An 18592-nucleotide genomic window follows, 5' to 3' on the forward strand; every position below is an offset into this window, starting at 1 on the left:
GTTTTTCCCTTATTATTTTCGTTACTTTTTTTTTTTCCTCTTCGTTTTTTGGTGGTGGGGGTGGTTATGTTTAAATGAAGTTGCTTTTACAGCACCAAAGACTTAGTCATCCATTTCCTACATAAAAGGTAGCTACTTTTTTGCATGGACCTCAAGCATATTGTAGTATAGAGGTGGAATTTAAGGAAAGGTATTAAGCAGGCTGTGTTGTAGCTCATGAACAAGTAATAAATTGTATCATTTATCTTGAATATATCATAGATCAGCTGCTATATAACAATTGCCACTTCAGATAGCTGTCAAATTAGGTGATTAACTAGTTGTTATTTAACCTTCTAATTTCTGTATAAGTCTAATTACATGAAACAGAAGTTGGTGTTTTGATTTTTTACTTTGCTTTTGTGTTTGGAGTGTCATTGTAACTACTCTATTGTAAATGATGGAAAATAATTGCATATGTTAAAAAATATGAAACTTTATAAAGTAAAAAAAATAAAATTTAAAAAAAAACAAAAAAATATTAGGAATCTTTCATTTGGTTATAAAAAAAAATAAAGTCATTTGGGAGAGATGTATTTGCAAATAAGCATTTTTGTCCCATACAGGAACAATATTATTGGTGGAGTTTTCTTTGCAATCAATAGGATAAATTAAGCACTTTTTATCAAACTATTCTATTGGCACATTGATATAAGCCTCAACACATTCAAACTTGCCAAATGATTTCTCATATATTATTTTTGAGTTTTGCTGAATATTAAGGATGAAAGTGAGACTAACATAGCATACATGTGTGCTATGTATTATGATACATGTACATTATGTGTGATGTGTGTGTCATTTTCAGTCTTGGGACAAAATAGGTCCTTTTAAAACTTGATACTATAAATGTTGATATAAACAACTTGGCATAAGAATTAAACTTGATATAAAAATGGAGAGGGGAAAACTAATTTGACTACAAAACAGCCAACACATACAAAAAGATGAAATACATATTAAAAACTGGAAAAATATTTGCAAGTTATTTGAGTACATGTATTAAATACTATTAATATGTAAATAAATCTTAGAAATCAATGAAAATGGTACATTTTTCCATGGAAAAATTATCAAAGGCCATAAATCATTTATTTGAAAGTGGATGATTATATCAACCCATATTGAATTGACAAGTATCAATAATTTGAGTATTGCCAAGAATAGGGAGAAATAGTCACTTTTGCACAATGTTGATATGATTAGAAACTGACAAAACAGTTTTGGAAGAGAGTATAGCAATATGGGTCATAATTTTAAATGTGTATGTTTTTATTTACTTAGCAGCTTAATTAGGGGAATTTATCTGGCAGGAATAATCAGGCATGGGTTCAAATATCTATGTACAAGGATGTAAATAAAAATATTGTTTATAATAGTAAAAAAAGGGACTAATCTAAGTATTCAAAAATAGGGAATTTGATAACAATATCTAGTATATTCGAATGGCGGACCAGCCTATAACCTTTAAAAAATTTGCTACAGAGATCTGCTTATAGATTTTGAAACCTCTCATAATACATTTTTACTAAAAACAAAAAACAAAAAACCTGGCTACCAATATTAGGAGCAACATGACATTAACCTTGTTATATGTATGTGACTCTGTGTGTGTATGTGTGTGGTATGTGTGTTTGTATGCGTATCATCAATTTGTTAATAGTAGTTTGTTAATGTCAGTGGAAGAATCAAATAACATTTTAGTTCTCGTGGAGTGTTCTAGAGAGGAAGTTTAACTATAAACAACTAAGAAAACAAATTAACAAGATAGACTCAGAGTTGATGGTTGTCCTGAGGAAGAAAGGAATAATTTCTGCCTTAGGGGAAATGATGGTACTTAAAAAAGGAACTCTGGAAAGATGTTTTTTAAGTAATAATGTTTGAACTGAGACCTAAATGAAAAGAAGGAGTTTATTGTAAGAGGATTGAGGACTACAGCTTTCTACAGCAAAGACTTGGATTCTCAGACCAGAATAGGTTTGTAGGGCTGGAGCAGAAAGAAGCCCTAAGTGATAGAGAGATTTGAGCAATGACAAGAGTGGGAGAAAAAAAAAAATCTTTACTGCAGTATATGTTATCCAATTTGAATTTAAATTGATTAATTTTATAAAAAGATTCTTTCTATTTCTTTCTCCCTCTGGGCCTCCCCTACTTGCACACACATACACAAGCTCTCTAAAATAAAAAATAAAAAAGAATTTGAATATTAAAAAATAATCCGAGACCCTAGTAACCAATGGATCCAGTCAGGAGTCTTTTAAAAAAGTGTATTTTAATCTTAGTGCAATGTATGAGTTAAACAGGACTAAATTTTACAGATATAAAAAATAATGAAATAATTTTATGTTTAAAATTTTCTTGCCTTGAAAAATAAAAATTCAGATAGAATCCTTATTACTGCCTTCCTAAAACAAGAGTATTGCACCTTCCCGTTCCTTAACAGTTTAATTTAACAGTGAATCAAGCTCACTCAATCACAGCTAATTGGTTACCTTTCAAAATTAGCAAAATTCTTCCATTAAGGGCCCGGTGATTATGTTTATTAGTATTTGTGGCCTGATTTGTTATTAGGTAAAGAATGCTATTACAGTGTAATCTCATGCATTTTAACAGCTGTGTTATTCCTAATCATTTGAAGAAAGCTGTAAACTGAGTCTCTTATATTAACAGAAATTCCCTAAACACAGTAGATAGTAACAATCCATTTTATTTTAAGGCACTTCACAGAAATTGGTGGCACTATGTAATTAGTTTAATGTTATTGAATGTCACTATTGCTTTATATTAACTCAGCTAAATAAAATATTGTAATTTTTGTACAAGTAATAATTTTATCCAAATAACTTCAGAAAACTTTTTATATGAGGGTCATTGACTTATAGGTAATTTCTAAAGGCATTTTCCTTTATTTTACAGTAACTAATGCATGGATCTCAAAATATCTAGTTTAGTTTTAACAAATAGATATTGTTAGCCATTTAAACTTAATTCTTATATTATCATTGTACTTTTATGTTTCTTTAAAATTAAAAAATATAAAGGTAATCACCTTTATTATATAATTGCTATACATTTCTACCTGATGTTTATTTTATCTTTAGCTTTAATATGTATAAAGTGCTACTAGAAAACAATAGATTCAAAGGAGAGGTAGTGCATGGATTGGAAAAATTAAGTATTTTTACATGTTAATATTCTAGGGTTCTGGAAATAACAAAAGTAACATAATATAAAGCCTCATTTAAAAAATAAAGGTGGTTATGAAGTTTCCCACTAGTATAGGACAACACCTTAGGTGTTTTTAGGTTTAGTTAAAAGTATAAAATATAGTTTCCCTTGGTAAAACTACATTAAAAATGCTCAGTGCTTCCCCAAATGTATAAGAAAATACTACTGTGTTATATAATGTTAAACTTTTTTGATTTTTATTTAAAGCACATATATTTAGAGAGGATTTTATGGGCTCAGTGTTGAGTAATCTCTAATCTTCTAAATCGGTGTTATCCATTCCTGGAGAATAGTATTAACTTGTTTTATAAACCTTTTAGAACAGCACAATCCAATAGAAATAGCTGCACATGTAGTTTAAAATTTTCTGGAAGTCACATTTAAAAACAGAAAAATGGTGAAATAATATTAATAATATATTTTATTTAAATCAATGTATCCAAAATATTATCATTTCAACATGCAGCAGTGGCCATGTTTCAAGTGCTCAGATGCCACCTGGAGTGAATAGCTCCAACTTTGGTCAAAGAAGCATTAGGAAATGCATTGATCTATGACTTAAAAAGAGTCCCTGTAGACTGTAGTTTCTCCAAAAGAGAAACTGTGTTTCAATTAGCAAAGATGGTTATAGTGGAAGAAAGCTAAATGACTGATTAGATAGTTTTGTGTCACGACAGAGCAACTAACTGTATCACTTTGTTTTGGGTTTTTGCCTTTTTATGTTTTAGTGGGATGTTTTGGCTCTGAGTGAACAAAGTGTTCTATGCTGCAAGAACTTGTTGTATTAATTCAGTGAGATGTTTTCAACCCTTGACCTGGACTGCTTTGCATTCTATGTTCCTCAGACACTCTGTTTTCCCCTAGACCTATGATTTTGTATAGGTCATTCATTCCTTCTATCTGGAATGAGTTACTCTCATTTTATGGGAAACCAAAACTCTACTTAACCTTGATGCATGGCTCCAATGGTATACCCTTTTTAAATCTTAGAATCTTCCAGGTAGAATTAGTTGACCTCTCAGTAGTGGGGCCTCCATAACATTGTGTTATGTCTTCTCTGCTGCTTGTTGCACTGTGTACATAGATTTGATGTTCATCTCATTCTCTTCCTTCCCTTTCTCTCCATCTGGATTATGGACACTCTGTGAGTACGTACCATATCTTATTCATTTTAGCCAACCTGAATCCAGCTAGAGGATAGACACAAGATACATCCTTAATAAATATTTATATATTAATTATATTTAAATTGCAATCCCAAAGTATTACATACCACAATTCTGAATTTTTCTTATAAGTTATCTATAGTTATTAAAATTTCTCAAGGCACATGAAACTCATATGTGCACACATATATGTAATTTGATTCTGGTACTCAGTGGGATCTACTCTTGTCCTTGATTTCACCTCATCTCATTGCTGCTCACTTTTTGAAGGGCCATGGATATTTAAGGTTGCTCTCATCAAAGAGACCCATTTGTTAGCATTAAGTTTTATTAAATATTTTACAGGTATTTGAGATATCATGAAATCATTTCATGTATCCTTTTCCTGTTGCTTTGTGTTTTTAAACCTTAGGTTCTCAAGACTGTAAAGATTTTTAGAGAGTAATGACTATTTTTATTTTTATTCAACTCTCCCCATAACACCAAGCAGTTTTCCGGGCATAGTGTAGGCACTGGGTTCAATAAAAGCTTCTTGATGAACCCACAATATTCCTGCATAACAATTATATATAATATTGCAAGATTACTACTTAGCAATATAGTTAATTTTTTATATTGTATAATTTATAATAAAGCCTACTTAATTATTTAAATGTATATTGAATGCCTATTTCATACTTGCATTTATTCATTCAGCTTACTGAGTGCTCCAAATTCAGAAACTGTATTAGATACTGAGCATGCATAATGAACACAAGGGACGAGATCCTACCCTTGTGTGTTTTACAGTATAATGAGAAATACAGATGACAAATAAATAAGCAAATACATATAAAGTAATTGTTCTTAATTGAATGAAGGAACAAATGACTGAGGAACAGAAAATAACAGGAGGAATACATATAGATGAAGTGGATAGGGTTTCTACAAACAGAGGACATTTAAACTGGGGCTTGAGTGGGGTCCCTGGCTGGCTCAGTTGGTAAAGCATGAGACTCTTGATCTCAGGGTCATGAGTTCAAGCCCCATGTTGGGTGTAGAGTTTACCACACTGGGACTTGAGTGATTAATAAATCCTTGCTGTGGGAAGAGCAGGAGAAAGAGCATTCCCAGGAGAGGAAACAGCCTTTGTAAGAGCACAATGCATATTAGAATTTTGAAACTGGCCAGTGCAGCTAGGACCCAGTGAGCCAGTGGGAGTGACATGGGATGAAGGTGGAGGAAGAGGTAAGGCACAAGATTAAGCAGGGATTTGTAGGCTATGATAAGGAATTGGGTTTTACTCAAGATTTTTAGCAATGAAGGACGTGATGTATATTGAACAGAAACTACAGAACTAGTGGAGGAGAGCAAGAGGGCTAATGGAATAAGATTAGGGGCACATTGTAGGAATTCTTGTGATAGAGGATGGTGGCTTGGTTAGAGTTGTCACAATGGTGATGAAGAGAAGATGACAGGCTGTGCACTGGTTTGCAGAAGATTTATCAAGAGATTGTAGATGAGGATTGAGGAAAGGTGAAGAATCAAGAATAACTAATAGTTTTTCTGCTTTGCAATTTGTGGATGTTAGATTTTTTTTAATGAGCTGGTAAGAGAAAACACAATTAGAGAGCTGTTAAAAATAATTTTTTAGGAGTGGATAGAAGATGGCAGAGGAGGACCCTGAGTTTACTCCATCCCATGTTTACAACTAGGTATCATCCACATGCAAGTCGATAAGACAGAACAAACTCCATAACTAAATATAAAGAAGCAGCTGCATCTGGAAGGTTGAGAAGATCAGAAAGGGAGACGGAGGTTCCTCATAGGAGGGAGGTAGATTTGAACATAGAGAGGGCAGAGAAACAAGCCCCTGGAGGCCTAACTTGCTTAATGATATATTTTAATTTCTTTCTCTTAATTCTTTGCATATTTCTTAGTGGTTTTTGATATATGGTCACCATTAGATTTGAGCACAGTATCTTCAGCATATAGCAGTCTATATTAAGGTGATGATCATTTAAGTTCGAACCCATTCTCCTCTCCTCCCCACATTTTAGAGAAATATTTACAGAAATATTTGTTTTTACTGCTTTTATGTTTCCTACATCTATTCTGTCACTTTTGTTCTCTCCTTTATACTCAAAGAGTCCCCGTTAATATTTCTTGCAGAGCTGTTTAGTAGTCATGACCTCCTTTAGATATTTTGTTTTGTTTTATTGGTTTTTTTCCCCCTCTGGAAAACTCTTCACCTCTCTTTTTTTTTTTTTAAATTTTTTTTATGTTTTTAATTTATTTTTGAGAGACAGAGAGAGAGAGAGAGAGCACGAGCAGGGGAGGGTCAAAGAGAGAGGGAGACACAGAATCTGAAGTAGGCTCCAGGCTCTGAGCTGTCAGGACAGAGCCCAGCGCGGGGCTTGAACCCACAAACCATGAGATCATGACCTGAGCTGAAGCTGGACGCTTAACTGACTGAGCTACCCAGGCACCCCTTCACCTCTCTTTCTATTTTGAATGATACCCTTGCTGGATGAGTATTCTTGGCTGCAGATTTTTCCCATTTAGCACTTTGATTATATCATGCCACTCCCTTCTGGCTTGCAACGTTTCTGTTGGAAAATCTCCTGCTTGCCTTATGGGTTTTCTCTTGTAAGTTATTGACTTCTTTGGTCTTGCTGATATGAACATTTTTTATCATTATATTTTGAAAATTTAATTACAGAAAGTCTTGGTGTGGGTCTACTTTTGTTGCTTTTGATAGTTGTTTTCCGTGCCTTCTAGTTCTGGATATACGTTTCCTTCCCCAAATTAAGGACATGTTCATCCTTTATTTCTTCAAATAATTTTCTGCTCCCTTTTCTCTCTCTTCTTTTTCTTCTTCTGGAACTCCTATAATATCAATGTTGTTGTTTGATGGAGTCACTGATTTCCCTAACTCTATCCTTATTCTACATAATTCTCTTCTCTTTGTTTTGTAAAGCTTGATTACTTTCCATTACTCTGTCTTCTAGGTCACTAATCCATTCCTCTGCTTCTTCCAGGCTGTTGTTCATTCCATCAAGTATGGTTCTTATTTCATTTATTAAGAACTTTATCTCTGCTATGTTATTTTTTATCTCTGTGTTAAGGGTCTCATTCATGTCTTCCACTCTTTTATCCAGTCCAGTGATTATCCTTATGACCATTGCTTTAAAATAACCTATCAGGCATGTTGCTTATGTCTGTCTCATTTAGATCTCTGGCTATGGTCTTGTCTTCTTCTTTCATTTGCAACAATTCCTCTGACTCCTCATTTTGCCTGTCTCTCTGTGTCTGTTTCTCAGTATTAAGAAAGTCAGTTGTATCTTCTAGAAGGTAATGACTTTATGAAGAAGGGGTCCTAGAGTGTCCTGCAGTGCAGTGTCTCTTGTTCACAAAAACCTGGCAATTCGGGAGAACATCCTATGTGTGTTGCTTACACTCTGCTGTTGTGTCTGACTCACCTTTCCTTTTAGTACACTCCTTTGCACTGACTCTGCTTCTTGTGGGCTATGCTTGTTGTCTGTGGTGTTACTGGGACCCAGGCAGGCCAGCTTTGAGGGGATGTGCTTGGTGGGGAACTTGTGAGTGGGGTGGCAGTATTAGCAACTTGTTTGTTGACAAGTATTTGCTGGATCCCCTGAGACACTGAAGTGGCTGGGGGTTGCATCTCAGGGTGCTTGGGGGTGGGAGCCCCAGTGCATTGCACAATCAAGACTGGATGTGGCTGGGTCCAGTGCCTGCGTGTGGCTAAGGATGCACAGCTGGATATGGCATGTCAGATGAGTGCAGTGCACAGTGGCAGCTGTGCAACCCAGTGGCTGGGCAGGGTGCATGTGCAACTTTAACAAAATTTGCTTGGATCCCAGGACTAAAGCTATCAGACTTGGAATGTGCAACCTCTCATGAAAATTAGTGGGCACAGCACATCACTAGAGGGTTGGGCTATAAGTTTCTGTGCCGTCCCACCTCCCATAGGTGTCTCTGTTCTTATGCTGGGGGGGGAGGGTAGGAAAATGGCTCCTACCAAGTCCCTCAACTTGCTCTGAGGCTAGTACGAACAGATCTATCTTCCATTTACCCTGGTGTTATGTACACTGCTGTTTTTATGTTGCTTTTCTGTGTAGGCTGCTATGTTCATGGGTGGCAACCTATCTATCATTAGCACTCCCAACTTGCCCAGTGCTGAGTCAGCTCACTTTTAATGCTCCAGGCTCCAAGTCCCACTGTTACAAACTCATGGACTTCAGCCCCTCTAGTTTTCAAACTTAAGTATTATGTGACACATCACATCAATAAGAGAAAGAATAAAAGCTATATGATCATTTCAATAGACGCAGAACAAGTATTTGACAAAGTGCAACATCCATTCATGATAAATACCCACAACAAAGTATGTTTAGAGAGAACATATATAATAAATGACACTATGAAAAACCTACAATGAGCATCAGTCTCAGTGGTGAAAAACTGAGAGCTTTCCCCTAAGGTCAGGAACAAGACAAGAAGTCCACTCTCACCACATTTATTCAACATACTATTGGAAGTCCTAGCTACAGATATAAGACAACAAAAGGAAATAACAGTCCAAACTGATTAGGAGGAAGTAAAACTTTTAGTATTTACAGAAGACATGGTACTATATGTAGAAAACCCAAAAGACTATACTAAAAACTGGCTAGAACTGACAAATTCAGTAAATTCTCAGGATACAAAATCAATGTACATAAATCTGTTACATTTCTATGCACCAATAATGAAGCAGCAGAAAGAGAAATTAAGAAAACAATCTTATTTACAATTGAACCCAAAATAATAAGATACCTAGGAATAAACCTAAACAAAGAGGTGAGAGACTTATACTCTGAAAACTATAAAACATTAATGAAAGAAATGGAAGGCAATACAAAGAAATGGAAAGACATTCCATTCTTGTGGATTAGAATTACTAATATTATTAAAATGTGTAGACTACCTACAGTAGTCTACACATTTAATGTGATCCCTATCAAAAAATCACCAGCATTTTTCACAGAATTAGAGCAAACAATCCTCAGATTTGTATTAAACCACAAAAAAGGGCCAATACAGCCAGAGGTATCACAATTCTGAACTTTAAGTTATATTATACAAGTTATATAATAAAGTGGTAATCAAAACAGTATGGTAATACCACAAAAATAGACACATAGACAAACAGAACAGAATAGAAAACCCAGAAATATCTCCACAATTATGTGGTCAGTTAATCTTCAACACAGCATGCAAAAATATTCAATGAGAAAAAGACAGTCTCTTCTACAAATAGTGTTGGAAAAACTGGACAGCCACCTGCAAAATAGTGATACTGGACCACTTTCTTACACCATAAACAAAAGTGAGTTAAAAATGGATTAAAGACCTGAATGTGAGACAGGAAACCATAAAAATCCTAGAAAAGAATACTGGCAGTAACTTCTTGGACATTGTCCATAGCTACTTCTTTCTAAATATGTCTCCTGAGGCAAGGGAAACAAAAGCAAAAATGAGCTATTAAGACTACATCAAAATAAAAATCTTCTGAGAAGCAAAGGAAACAATCACCAAAACTAAAAGGTAACCAAGATATTTACAAATTACATAAAATAAAAGGTTAGTATTCAAAATATATAAATAACTTATAAAACTCAACACCCAAAAAACAAATAACCCAATTAAAAATGGGTGGTAGACATGAACAGACATTCTCCAAAGAAGATATACGTGTGGTCAACACAAATTAACAACAGATGCTCATCATCACTTATCATATGGGAAATGAAAATCAAAACTATAGTGAGATATCACCTGACACCTATCAGAATGGCTAAAATCAACAACACAAGAAACAACAAAACAACAGGTATTGGTGAAGATGTGGAGAAAAAGGAAACTTGTACATTGTTGATGGGAATGCAAACTGGTGCAGCCACAGTGGAAAACAGTATGTAGGTTGCTCAAAAAGTTAAAGAAGAATTATCTTATGATCCAGAAATCACACTACTGGGTATTTACCCAAAGAATACAGTAATACTAATTCAGAGGGATTGGTGCATCCTTATGTTTATAGCAACATTATTTATAATTGCCAAGATGTGGAAGCAGCCCAAGTGTCCACTGATTTATGAATTGAACTAAAAATTATATATAAATGAAATTTTATTCAGCCATAAAAAAGTGAACTCTTGCCATTTTCAGTGACATGGGTAGAGGTAGAGAGTGTAAAGCTAAGCAAAATAAGTCAGTCAGAGAAAGACAAATACCATCTGATTTCACTCTTATGTGAAATTTAAGAAAGAAAACAAACAAACAGAAGGAAAAAAATAAGAGACAGATGGTGGGGAGGGGAGAGAGAGAGAGATAAAGATCAAGAAATAAGCTCTTAATTATGGGGCACAAACTCATGGCTACCATAGAGGAAGAGGGTGGAGGACGGGTTAAATCAGTGATGAGGATTAAGGAGTGCACTTGTCATGATGAGCACAGGGTGACGTGGGGGTGAAATGCACAAATGTGGAATTCATTGGCACATGTAGACAGCCTTTAAAGTATGGAACTGGATAGAGACCCCTTGGGGAAAAGTATAGAGAGAGAAAGAAAGAAGAGATGAGGGCTTCTAACTCAACTCTGGGGAATACCTGTCTGAGCTCAGGCTGCCACAACAGAACCACAGGCAGGGAGGTTTATTTATTGTATTATTATTATTATTTTTTTTTTCAGAGCAAAAAGGTGCTTTTATTGTAGCACTGGGACTGCTACTTGTTACTGTTCTGGAGACTGGGAAGTCCAAGATCAAGGAGCTAGCAGATTTTGAGCTTGGTGAAGACCCTCTTCCTGCTTTCAGACAGTTGCTACATCCCCACATGGAGGAAATAGGGACAGATCTGAGTCTCCTCTTTATAAGGGCAGGAGTCCCATCATGGGAACTTCACTCTCAAGACCTTATCTAAACCTAATCTTGTCCCCACGCCCCACCTCGTAATACTAGCACACTGTGGGGATGGGTGGGAAGGGCTTCAACCTACAAATCCTGGGGCGGTGCAAACATTCAGTGCATAACAACTGGCATTTAGAGTTTTGCTTGAGAAGAATACACCACGGAAGTAGGAATAAAACCCAGAGAATGTAGTGTATTTGGAGCCTTGCCCTCCCCCCAAAAATCTTTTTGTGGCTTCCTGTGGCACAGGATAAAACCTAAGATTTTTAGTGTGTTCTATAAATCTAAGTGTTTTGAAAAGGGATGGAAACACCTCCAGGAAATGCCGCTGACACGTAGTAAAATGTATTTAAATAGTTGGGTGATGTCAACAAGATTGGCTTTCCAGGAGTGGTGGTATTTGAAGGCAGATGGGAGTTCCCTGGGCAATACAGTGAAGGGAACTTGTGGAGACAACGTTAAAAATTTGTCTATCAGTGGCAAGAGAGAGAGTAGTATCTGGGAAAGAAAATGGACCGGGAAAAGATACATTTAGCCTGGGACATGCTATAGCACATTTGCATGTTGAAGGGGTGTGTGTGCAGAATTACATCAACTTGCAAAATCTGGGCTAGAGTATGACACTAGACAAGAGTAGTCACAGTACCATTTGTGGTGGGGGTGGGTCTCAGAAAAAGAAGCTACACGCCGGGTGTTTGCCAGCTGCCCTATTTTTCTTACTCTTATCCAGCAAACCAGCTGCTAAGAAGCAAGTGATAGGAAATGCCTGTTTACACCCCACGTTTTCTCTCACTTTCTCAAGTTTGCAGCCTGCTGTTCTTTCTCTTTCTTTCCTTACTTATCCAACTCTGGTTAATCTAAGCTTCTAGCCACTTTCCTTTTTATTCTTTTTACCTTGCCATAAAAACTACAGTTTATTTTTATAGGGTTCACTGAATTTAGAAAAAGAGTGCAATTCAGGGTTTATCAGCACACAATATGACTGATAAAATGAAGCTTAAATAATAAGCTATTCTATTTAGTTTTAACTGAGAAACACGTTAGATCTTTTGTTTTATTTTATTTTGCAAATTAAAAAAAGAACAAGAGAATGGTAGACTATTAGGCACTGACTATATTTATTTATTGAGCATTGACTATGCTTCATAACTGTTTATGTGCTTTATGTGACATGTGCTGTTTACATTTCATTTCACAATAATCCATCTAGTCACCTATTATTTTTGTCCTTGTTGAATAGATAAAGAAAGAGGTCAAGTAACTAAGATCATGCATTTCAGAAGTCACTGGAGCTAGGATTTGAACCCAAGTAGTCTGAAAAAGAGCCTACGCTCTAACCCCCTATATCTTGCTGCCTGGAAACGGTGTGGATGAAAATCTTAACAGAGTGCCAGCATTACATAGCTACTTGGAGATGTTGTCCTTCTGAATCCCTCAAGATGCATGGATCAGTTTGACCTGTACCCTGAAAGGAGGCCACAGTATTTCTACTAACAACCAAAAGCAGTAGTATTAACAACAGCTATGACGCCACACTTGATAAGGCATGACCTTTGCTGCATGACGACTGAATGCCAGGCATGGTGCCAACAATTCTACTTGGAGCGTTTCATTTAATCTTTCCAACAGTCCTGTGCAGGGCTCCCATGATGGTCTTCATCTCACAGATGAGGGAAATGAGATTCACAGTGGCTGAGTCATTTGCCACCTTGCCCGTAAGTACAGGAGGACACAATATTACCCCAGAATCTAGGCTATCAATCTCCAAATCTTGGACACTTTTACTTGCTTGAAATTCTTGATGAGTTTAGCCAATTCTCCATAGTCAGTCTCTTTTATCTCACAGATATTTTGTCATTCCACGTTGGGAACAATTTGTAGATGACATTTTATTGATTTCTAAAGTACAAAAAGTATAGTAAGTTCATATTTTGAGCATTCTCAGTGAAGTTAATTTCCATTCAATTTTTTTATTCAATTTTTATATCCAACTAATTTATTTACATTTTGTGTTTCTTCTTTCTCTTTCTTTCTTTCCTTCTTTCTCCTTTTTTTTCCCTCTCCTTCTCACCTTCTCTTTTTTGTTTTTATTGGTAATTGTTCTCTAAAATATTTCTGCAGTAAATTTTAACCATCACTTACTTTTTATATCATTCTGAACACTGAATGAAGCTGAAATGTAAATTCAAGCATCATGCACATTACCAAAGTGAAACTAGTAATCAAAATTTTACATGGTGACATAAAATTGTTTTGAAACACATGTTCCAGAACCATATGCTGTGTAATGTGCCAAAAAAAAAAAAACCCCACAAAACCCTCTGGGCAGAAAAAATTTTCAGGTCCTATGTATTTTTCTTATAAGCTCATCATTTATTTTTTCACAAGCTATGATAAATTTTATATTTAGCAGAAGAAAACATCTTTAAAAAGCATAAGAACAGGAATTTTAACTTTTTTAAATTTGAAAGCAATAGATTTATAGTGAGTCAAAATTTGTCCTTGACTAGCAACTGTAGTTTTTTTTAAAAAATATTATCATTTACATATCAAGTGCAATTTTTGTTACTCTTGTGGTTATATAGGTTTACTGGGCTTTCCAAGTTAACTGTGGTCCACAGAGAATAGCCTCAGAAAGCCAAATAATTTTATGTAACAAGGCCAGAGTTAGCATATATGGCAAAGAAAAAAACATCCAGTTTTTCCGTCATTTTGGCCCTTACTTGGGGACTTCATTGGCAGCACTGAACAACCCCTTAAGCACAAGCAGCATCCCAAGACAGGGTGCAAAAGATATTACACTCCTAAGATACAGGCCCCTCCCAAATATAACCAAAAGAAAGAAGATGGACAATTTTCCTGAAAGTTACAGCAGTCTGTAGGGCCCTAGCTCCAAATGGAAAACAACCCACATTTCTGTCCAGCCATAATTTTGTGGTGCTCAACCTAAGAGTTGCCAAAAAAATTTCCCAGGCACAAAACAAATCAAATAAGAGGTCAAGGCTGTCCAGGAAAGAGAAAGGATCCACAACCAATGGATACCTGAAAGCCTGAAAGCAAATTCAGGAGTCACGATTTAATCAATTATATCTGTATCTATTTCTATATGTCTATGTCTACATCTATATCTATCTGTATCTACATCGCCTATTATCATCTATGTCTATATCTGTACCTATATCTATATATCTATAACTATTTACCTATTTATATTTTGCCTGAAAATTTTAATTTGGAAAGGAAAAGACAACATAAAATTTCACCTTCCTCTCTCAACCAGGTACCACAGATAGTTGCCTAGGAGAGCTGGCCATGGTAAAAATTCTTACCTTTTTCAAGCTTCTACCAGTTTTTCCAGGATCTAGTCTGCAGGCTCAGGAGTGAGCGGATCTCATCCTAGTAATGAGAAACTGTAGAGTAGGAAAAATAATTACCGTCTATCCTTTATGGTGAGTTTTTGGCTGAGACTCCCCTTTCTGTAGGGCAGCTCATAAATGGATAAGCTTATCTAGGTGAACAGTTCTCCACTCTGGCCACTGTAATTCAACATTATCTTTGATAAGGTTAACCTGCTTGTTTAGTCTTAAAACAAAATTTTATTCACCTGAGGCCTCACAGTGGGCCCAGTGCAGCTTTAAGTCGGACCAAGAATGATTCAAAACCCAGAACGACTCTGAACCTGGTTTGGTTTCTGAGTGGGACCCAGTTTGACTCAGGATCTGCTTTTTAAGCCGGAAGTAGTTCAATGCTGGACCTGGTCCGGTTTCTACGTCAGACCACTGGATCTGATCCAGTTTTTAAGCCAGTTCCTGCCTGAACATGGGCCCGTACAGTTTTTTTGTAGGGACCGGTCCAACCTGAACCTAGTCTGGTTTCTAAGTCAGACCCTGTCCAGTCCCAGACGGTTTCACGAGTCCAGAAAAAATTCTCAAAATCTGAACGTTCATAACACAAAGCTGCAGAGGATCCGAGAAGGACTTATGACCCCAGGAGGCAGTGAGAAAGCAGTGAGCTCAAGGGGCTCAGCAGGTACCCAACCACGTCTGGTTGCTCCTTGTTCCAGGAGCTTGGGAGGGAGTGGGAACGGGGGTCTCCTTTGATTTTGTCTTTTGACACTAAGAACTGTTAAGAGATAAAATGAAGCATATTAACAGATTTAAGAGTTTATTTGAGCAAACACTGATTCAAAATGGGTAGCAGGAGATTCCTGATTGACTGGTTTAAGTAAGATTTCATTTCTGGGAGAAATCTTGGTTTAGTGAAATAGGGTTTAGCATAAGCAACCCCATTTGGACCTGTTGTCTTTTTTTTGTTGTTTGTTTGCTTTTAATTTTTCTTTTTAAATAAAGAATATAATCTTCTACAAGAAAAAGATTAGAAATCTTGAAAAAACACAGAAAAACATATTTTCTGAGGCATACAGCTCAGAAAAGACTAGATAGAATGATAATGGGATCTTTACGTTTGTACATCTTCCCTTAACTACCTACCAAACTGGTGTTTTACCAAATGTTACAGGATTGATTTCATGACAAAAGAGATGCCTAGATGCTTAGCCTCATTATTAGTTCCCTGGTTTATTCTTGGATGACTCCTTATCTATAGCCTATACACAACCTGTACACCTGCTCAGATTTTACCCATCCTACAAAAACAAACATTCTTTGCTAGAAATGCAGACTTTTATTACTAAATCCACTAAATCAGTAATTTTTGGATGAGTTGTGGAATCCGTATTTTTGTCATCTTTCCAGATGTGCACAGAATGTGAGACTTACTTAAGAGGTAAAATTAGAAGGCCTGGATGATGTGATGGAGAAAGGAATAATCCAGGGGTTCTACAAAGTCTGATCTGAGTGATTGATTATTAATTGAGGTAGGAGGGTCAGTTGAGAAGAAAAAATGAAGACTTCAGTTTGGATACATTATATTTGAGATTTCTCAGTGCCAATAAGCAGCAGGACAGATAAAGATTCAATCATCAGTACATTATTGCTGGTAGTTATTTCCCTATAAATGGATGAGATCCTCCAGGAGAATCAAAGGGTAAGAAGACAGCTAGGTCAAGGATTTAATTTTGAGAGATACTAGTTTCAGGTAAAGGCAGGCATGAAAGAATCTGAGGAGTGAGTGGTCAATGGGATAGGGTTAGAACTAGGAGAAAGTCCAGTATTTTCATGAAAGCAAGTTTCATAGGTTAAAGTTTCAAGGAGTGAAGATTCAACCATGTTAGAGTAGAATCAACATCCAATTAGAATTTTATTTAGATAAAGATCATTGTGCCTTTGGCAAGGTAAGATTCAATAGAATTGTGGAAGCAGAAACAGGTTTGGAAAAGAATAAGTGAAGATATAGAAAGCTAAAGGTACGTTGCTTCTTCTAGAAAATGGACTAAAAAGGTAGGAGAGATAGGGAGATAGATATCTAGAGGATGATTCAGGGCTAAGAAATGTTATTTTGATACAATAATTACTATTTTTTAATGTTGTAAAATAATTAAAAAGGATGGTGATAAAAACCACTAAAAGTATTCTTTTATCTTTCATAGAATACAATAATTTATTTCTTTTTTCATTTTGTAATTAGATTATACTTTAATCTACATTGATTCTGATGATCAAGGGAAAAGCTAACTTTTGTTTTAGGGAGTTTACAATAGTTTTTATGTTTATGTACTCTGGAGAAGGGCTAACATGACTACTATGAACAAAATAATTTTACCACTATACAATTTTTGACATGTAAAATATTTATGATAAATGTTAGGGGGGATTTAAAACAAGAAGGAATATCTCTTTAAAAAGTAATGTTTACACAATTTTAAAATCACTAAAAATTAAAATAATTTTATGTAGTATTATATTTATTTATAGTTTTTAAAATTTTTAAAAGGTTTGTCTTTGAGAGAGAGAGCAAGAGAGACAGAGCCTGAGCATGGGAGGGGCAGAGAGAGGGAGATACAGAGTTTGAGGCAGGCTCTAGGCTCTGAGCTGTCAGCACAGAGCCTGACATAGGGCTTGAACCTGTGAACTGCAACCTGAGCCAAAGTCGGATGCTCAACCAAATGAGCCACCTAGGCGCCCCTTATTTATATTTTTAAAATAAAATGTTTTATATAATGTATACCAGAGTGGGATCTGCATAATCTTGTTACATTTAAAATTTTTTTAAATATTTATTTATTTTGAGAGAGAGAGAGGGAAAGAGAAAAAGAGAGTGAGAGAGAATGAGAGAGCACACTCAAACACGAGCATGAGCAAGGGGAGGGCAGAGAGAATTCCAAGCAGGCTCCATGCTATCTTCACAGAGCCCGAAGCGGGATCATCCTGTGAACAAATCAAATACAAGTCACATTGATCCTGTTTTATCTTTTATTAATGTTTGAGGTTATGGGTATATAATTTGCGCATTAAAATGTTTATATTCTATATATCATCTTTAGTGGTTTCTTATAATTTCTTGAGTCCTATCATGTTTTATTTCTGAAATCTTTCTGTTGTTTTATAGTAGATCTATCATCTGAGTCTGTATATCCTTTGATAGTAGAATATCCTATCTAAAGAGTTTTCTCATTTGGAAGAAATAAGTTTGTTTTCAAAGTTACTCATGGATAGCAAATATCTTGGCTTTCCGAATGTTTATAGTAAAGTCCCTTGTGCTCAAATGCACAATAATATATATAATAATATATTTATTATAATATATGGGAATTATCGCGGAACATGAAACAAATAACTTAGATCCAGTCTACTCAAAGCCACTACTTTAAAGAAGAGAAGGAATGATTCTGTTTTCACTAATAGTATGTGTGTAACAATTTATATATGTCTGTGTATATATAATTGTGTGTGCATGATTGTGTATGTAAAAGTATTTGTGTATGTATGTGAGTATATGTTTTAATACATTTGTATATATATAAAGATGTGTGTATGTAGAAATATACAGGCATGTATGAAAATATATGTATATATAAAATATAGCTTATTTAAAAATGTTACTAAAGAAATTTATCTGAACAGGATTATACTTACCAAATTGATTATAGTATTCTGTATTGCAAATTCCAAACACCATATATAAATGTATTTAAAAATTAATTTCAAATACTTCCTTGATTGATCATTGGAGTCTAATTTGAATTAAAATAGTATATTCAGCCAGTCATTCAATCTTACTTACTGAGTTCCTGTTGACACTGATCCAG

The 18592-nt window shown here is 35.4% G+C and overlaps 1 protein-coding gene and 1 non-coding gene across 9 annotated transcripts in view; both read left to right on the plus strand.

Annotated features, from left to right (window-relative positions):
- The window catches only part of PPFIA2 (PTPRF interacting protein alpha 2), a 463512-nt gene that overhangs the window by 42209 nt on the left and 402711 nt on the right, over positions 1-18592 (plus strand). The window lies entirely within an intron of this gene.
- TRNAK-CUU lies at positions 5398-5470 on the plus strand. The gene has a single exon. It is a non-coding gene; the product is annotated as a tRNA-Lys (tRNA).

Source organism: Suricata suricatta, chromosome 10 (genome assembly GCF_006229205.1).
Source record: "Suricata suricatta isolate VVHF042 chromosome 10, meerkat_22Aug2017_6uvM2_HiC, whole genome shotgun sequence".
Lineage (NCBI taxonomy): Eukaryota > Metazoa > Chordata > Mammalia > Carnivora > Herpestidae > Suricata > Suricata suricatta.